At 32.0% G+C, this 5,816-nt stretch overlaps 1 long non-coding RNA gene across 2 annotated transcripts; it reads left to right on the forward strand.

The window, feature by feature from the left end:
• Positions 1–2,608: 2,608 nt before the first annotated feature.
• Positions 2,609–5,424, forward strand: LOC141386166 (uncharacterized). Of its 2 annotated transcripts, none has more exons than XR_012407577.1 (5): positions 2,609–2,669; positions 3,387–3,503; positions 3,594–3,635; positions 3,957–4,043; positions 4,428–5,424. It is a non-coding gene; the product is annotated as an uncharacterized lncRNA (long non-coding RNA). The 2 variants fall into 2 exon arrangements; XR_012407578.1 differs by having other exon boundaries at positions 2,623–2,669; positions 3,957–4,087.
• The last annotated feature ends 392 nt before the right edge of the window (positions 5,425–5,816 follow it).

Below are 5,816 nucleotides of genomic sequence, written 5' to 3' on the forward strand. Positions count from 1 at the left end.
TCCTTCGTTCTATAAGCTTTTGATGCGAACAATAAATTTGAGCACAATAATATTTCCGTAATAAAAGTCTCATATGAGAAACGTCACTCCAGCGGCGCTCGAAACGTCACTCCGGTGACATTCGCACCTCAGTCTGCAAGGATCAAGCGTCAAGCTGAGCAATTTTCTGGTATTATCGTGCGCTTGAATGACACAAAACATGAAAGTGGCTTTCGCTGCAATATGCAGAGATGTTTTGGAGCTGCAGCCGCATATAAATCTGCCTCTCTGACACATTTCCAATAGGAAGAAAATGTTTATGTTACACAACTATACTGTACAGTACATGCTTTCCAGATTCATAGAAAATTGAAGTCATTAAAACAGTCAGATTGAGATCAATTCAGTGTGCTTGTTACATTATTTAAAGCATTTACTTATCATAATGTTTCATAATGCAATATTTTACTCAAGTAAAAAAGGGTAGGAGCCATGAAAAATGATGATGTAATTTGTTTAAGCTTAATAATTTACATGAACTGTATGTGTTGTATTTCTTATTCAACACTTGCAAAATGTCTAAACAATATTGTATTGAAAAAAATGTATAAAATAAAATAAAATTTAAATAAAATAAAATAAATACACAAAATGTTTTCCACTGTGCATAAATAAAAATAAAATAAAATAAAATAATTAAATAATAATAATAATAAATAATTAAATAAATAAATACTAAAAATAAAAATACTATTAAAAAATAATAATTTATTAGATAGATAGATAGATAGATAGATAGATAGATAGATAGATAGATAGATAGATAGATAGATAGATAGATTAATTAATTTTAAAAATTCAATGTGCATAAATGAAAATAAAATAAACATTCAGAAAATAATATAAATAAATAAATAAATAAATAAATAAATAAATAAATAAATAAATAAATAAATAAATTAATTAATTAATTAATTAATTTAATGAAAATTCTCCTTCCTCTCTATGTAGGCTAGTATTTATGAACACAATATGTAGCATGATCCTCTTTCTTTTTCTACTTTGGAGAAGAGAGGAGAACAAAGTCTCACTGCTTGAACTGACTCCAAAATATTTTGCGTTTTTAAGGAATGGATTAAATAATACTTATGTTTACGTGACAAATATTTTGCATTTGAATATTAAAAAAAAGCACATACGAAAACTGCGGACTTCAGTGTGCAAAGACCTTTAACTTTGGTCATTATGCAAATTATCTTCTGCATCAGTGGTCAAACAGACTGTCAACTTTACTGATAAAAATGCTAATTGATTGCAAGTTGACAGCATATGTACCCATAGCTGTCAATACTGGGATGTGAAAATAAGGGATATGCCCACCATAATGAGGGACCCCCCCACCCCACCCCTTGTCCCTTAAAATATCCCAAAATTACTAAATATGTTCATTTGTAGCTGTTTCATTGTAAATAAATAGTTAAACTGTCAGTAATATGTTTTATTATTTACAAAAGAAAAAAATAAATATATACATTAGCACCAAATGCATTAGCAAACAGTTCAGCTTATTACAATGATTAGCTGTTATAATGAATTAAAATCAAGTAAATCTCATTAGCTTTTTCCTCACTGTATATTTCACACATTTGGATTAAAGAGCAACGAATACATCATTTATTAAAACTTTTTTAAATGTTTAATTTTATTTTTTATTTGATTACATAAAATAACAGGTGTCACTTTAAAAATGCACACATCTAACATTATGATGAAGGCATTCGGCTGCTTTCCTAACTTTTTAGGCTCATTTAAGACTAAATTAGTTGTGTTAAAAAAAAAAAAACACCAAGATCGACATATTTAGATATTATTATTGTTAATTAATGTGTATTATTAATAATTAATGTGTATATGTCTGTTTAAACAAGCACCCAAAAGCCAGACTTTCACTCCGCGTGTACAGAATCCGTTTGGGAAATACACTGTTAGACATTTCTGTAAATTACACAGTTATTTACTGTATTTCACCCAGTGTAATACTGCAAATTCCTTTTACGGTAAATAACTGTATTTACCGTTGCATTATGGGAATTTAGTGTGACGTCGAACAACATATACAGCGATGTACTGTATTTGTAAAAATTCGTGTATTATACTGTATTTTCCACAACTGCTTCAACGCCACCTTGCGGCGATTCGACTACTCTGCACCACATTTTGCCTGAGGACCCTGGAGCAATTCTGGAGGACATTTTATTAGTGTGCCTGAAGAACATACTGGATTTAACAAACTTTACTCTGGTAAGCTGAGGCAGTGTTTCATTTTACAGAATGTTTTGTGGACGAGAATAGAACAAAGTAAAGTATAAAGTTGGCTATTATTATTTTTTCTGGCTTGGCGTTATTTCGCCCATTTGAGAAATATATCATCTATTAAGATGTTACCTTTATTTAATTTATTACATTAACACTACTATTACTTTAAATAAGACTGTTTATGACTATTAGCCATTGTTCTCGTCATATCTTTTTATTTATTTACATAGGAACCGGTGTTGCAGCGGGTTTTGGTTTAGGAGGGAACCAGAGGTATGCAGACAGTTTTGGAGGACACTTAGCACGAGACAACGGTCCGGCAGAGACTGTTTTCCCCCAGAAGAATATGAATGAAAGACCAACAAATAATCCAGGTAAAAGCGCGTCTGTCTGTGCTGACAACACTCGACATTGATTTGAGCACCTCTATTAGCATTTGTTTGCTCGGCAACATTGGCTGAAGCGATCTTAAAATGGTAATGTTAACTGTTAGCTAAACTGAGCTAAGTTTATACTGAATTGGACTCAAACTCATTTTAACGTGCAACGTTTAACTTATATTGATTTATACTATATATATTAGATGTTGTGAACTTATTTTTCTCTGGTTTAGAGTAACTTATAACGTTAGCTTGAGAAAATAACATCGCGACGTAACCTATAAGAACGTTAACGTAAATCTATAACGTTACAATATGCATAGAGGTAAAGTTGGTTTTATATTCGCACATTCGTTCATTTAGAAGACTCTATACTGTTTACCATGTTACTTTGAATATTCGATCAGAATTAGCATGCCAGTATGACTTGAAATCAACATTAACACTGTTTATTTGACCGTGAGCATGTTGTACTTTGATAGTCATTAGCTGCTAAAATGATTTCGCTATTTAGAGTTTGCAAATAATACTTTTATGAAATTAAATTATTAAGGGGGAAGTCTGAATCTGCTAATATAAAACCAACTTTACCTCTATGCATTATGCTAAGAACCACCTTTTTGCTATTTATTGTTTGCTAATTATTTTTTTATCACAACTCTTGACATTTGGTTTAACATAATTGTTACCATTATATTTTTTTCTGTTTAGATATGGCACTGGCACAGCAGCAGGTTTTGTCTGAAGAAACAAACAGCATTTCAGAGGAACATCTTGATCAGCACAGCCTTATGCTTAAAAAATAAGCAAGACCAGTAAGCAACCAAGGTAAACAAATAAAAAAAGTTGTGTGGAGGTTGTGGATTGTAGCATGGTATTCTTACCTGTATTTTTGGCTTTTTTATGGTCTCAATATAGAATACTGGGAGCCTGCCTGTGCAAACTGGACCTCATACAACAGTAAGTACTGTACATCTATTTGTTTCTCAATATATTAACGTTACTTTAATACAAAATGTGTCACATGTTTAGTTGCTAGCTAAATAAAAAAATCGTTTTCCCTTTTTTATTAAACCATTTAGTAGGTTTTTTTTTTCATCTTTGTTTATAATATTTTTGAGCAGATTGAGGTCTGTCATGGGTCAGACATTTCAAAATACAATAATTAGTATTGGGATACATGCATTTGTCTATGTATTAAATGTCTTTTTCCCCATTTCATGTTGCCTAAATATTTTGTAATAAATAAAATAATAAAATTTTTTGTATAAATAATTCCAGAGGATGAAACAAAATGCACAGCAACAACCAGAGTGAGCCAGAAGATAGCAGGAGAAGTACTGAAGAGAATGACAACCATGAACAACAGTGAGTTATCCTTCTTTCACCAGCTAACTGAGAACTTGGATTAGGTGAGACACTCTCAATAGTTTTATCAGTATTCAGTCAGTTTTAGTTTATTAGGAATACATAAAACAAATAGTCTAATCTATCCTGCAGTGAATCAACCCATCACAAATGCTACAATGTTTTTGTAAAACCTTGTTAGGGGAAAAAATAAACAGGACATTCTGGTTAGTTATCTTTTAAACATGGTAGTGAGCAGGTTATGAGCAGGAGCCAGTTGCTCAGTACCAGCTGAAAACTACCCCAACCTAGCTGCCATGCTTCAAAATAATTAACCAGTATATGATTTATTTTTTTTAAACAAGCTTCTTCTATGCTTATGTTAGTCTGTTTGTCCTTATCCAGAGTTCTTCATAATCCTGGACTGGGCCAAATCCTGACCAGATGCTGTGGTGGTCATGGAGGAGTGAATCCTAAAAGACACACATGATCAATGAGTTTCCGCATTGATCCAATGGGCCAGCCTGACCACCCGCTGGTGAACTTTCAAGCCTCTGGTGCCTAGACTGCGGCCTTGCACAAGTTTGGCTAGAGGAGAACTGGTCGTGCCCAACTGAGCCTGGTATCTCTCAAGGGATTTTATTCTACACTTTCGTCAGTTGGTGAAGTTTGTTCCATGCCACTGTCGCCACTGGATCACTTGGCTACGATTGGTGGATCGGTGGATTTGCTCTTCAGTGTTTGGACTTTCAGCAGTGACATTTACTGCTTCAATTCTGAAAACTGGACTGAAGCAGCTTCAATTTACAAGAACTTCTATGTTAAGCTGCTTTGACATCATTGATCTACATTGTAAAAGTGCAATAGAAATAAAGATGAATTGCATTTGAACATGTGAATTCAGACCTTGTTGAGCATTTGACACCAGAATCAGTAATATTTTAAAGTTGGGTTGTTTCTGAGTCGGCTAATAGTTACAAATATTTATTTTTCCAACAATATGCAATTCAGAAGTTTAAATTTTTATTGTACATGTATGTTCTAGTGCTTTGTGTGATTTATTTATTTTTAATGTGTTGATTTTATTGCTTAATGTAATTTTCACACATTTTCCTTAAATGCTTTAAGCATTATTAATGTTTTAAAGAATGGAATATTTTGTAATTGTGTCTGGTTTAATGTCAGTAGTACTTAGTACAATTGGGTTTTTTTTTCTCAACAATATGCAGGTCAGACACTTAAATTAGTTTTGTACATGTATGTTAATGTGCTTTGTCATTTTCAATGTTTTTTTTTCTTAAAATAAAATATTTTGAATGATTGAAATGTAATGTTTTTACACATTTTTAAGCTTGTTTTAAGCATCTCCAATGTTTTAAATAAAGAGTGTTTATTTTGTTAATATTTTGTAATTGTGTCTTTTTTAGGTCTATAGTATTAAAATAATATTAATAAAATTATATTATAAAATATTTAGGACAAAATTAAAAGGTTTACAGTAGCTAACTGTTAACTTAGGTTTTTACAGTAGTTAACCATTTTCAGACACTACAGTAACATGCTGTAAACGGATTTACAGTTGTATACTGTAAATCTAAAATACAGTAACTTACTGGCAACAGTGTTGCCAGTAAGTTACTGTAAAAACCCTTTGAAATGTCTAACAGTGTAGAGTCTATTTATCACTATGGAGCAGGTCAGCTGACAGTCATGCACCATTATATGACTGTTTTGAGGATTGCATAGGAGGGGTGATGGCACCTGTAATAAAAAGGAAAGGGAATCCCACCATTT

Source organism: Danio rerio, chromosome 6, assembly GCF_049306965.1.
Source record: "Danio rerio strain Tuebingen ecotype United States chromosome 6, GRCz12tu, whole genome shotgun sequence".
Lineage (NCBI taxonomy): Eukaryota > Metazoa > Chordata > Actinopteri > Cypriniformes > Danionidae > Danio > Danio rerio.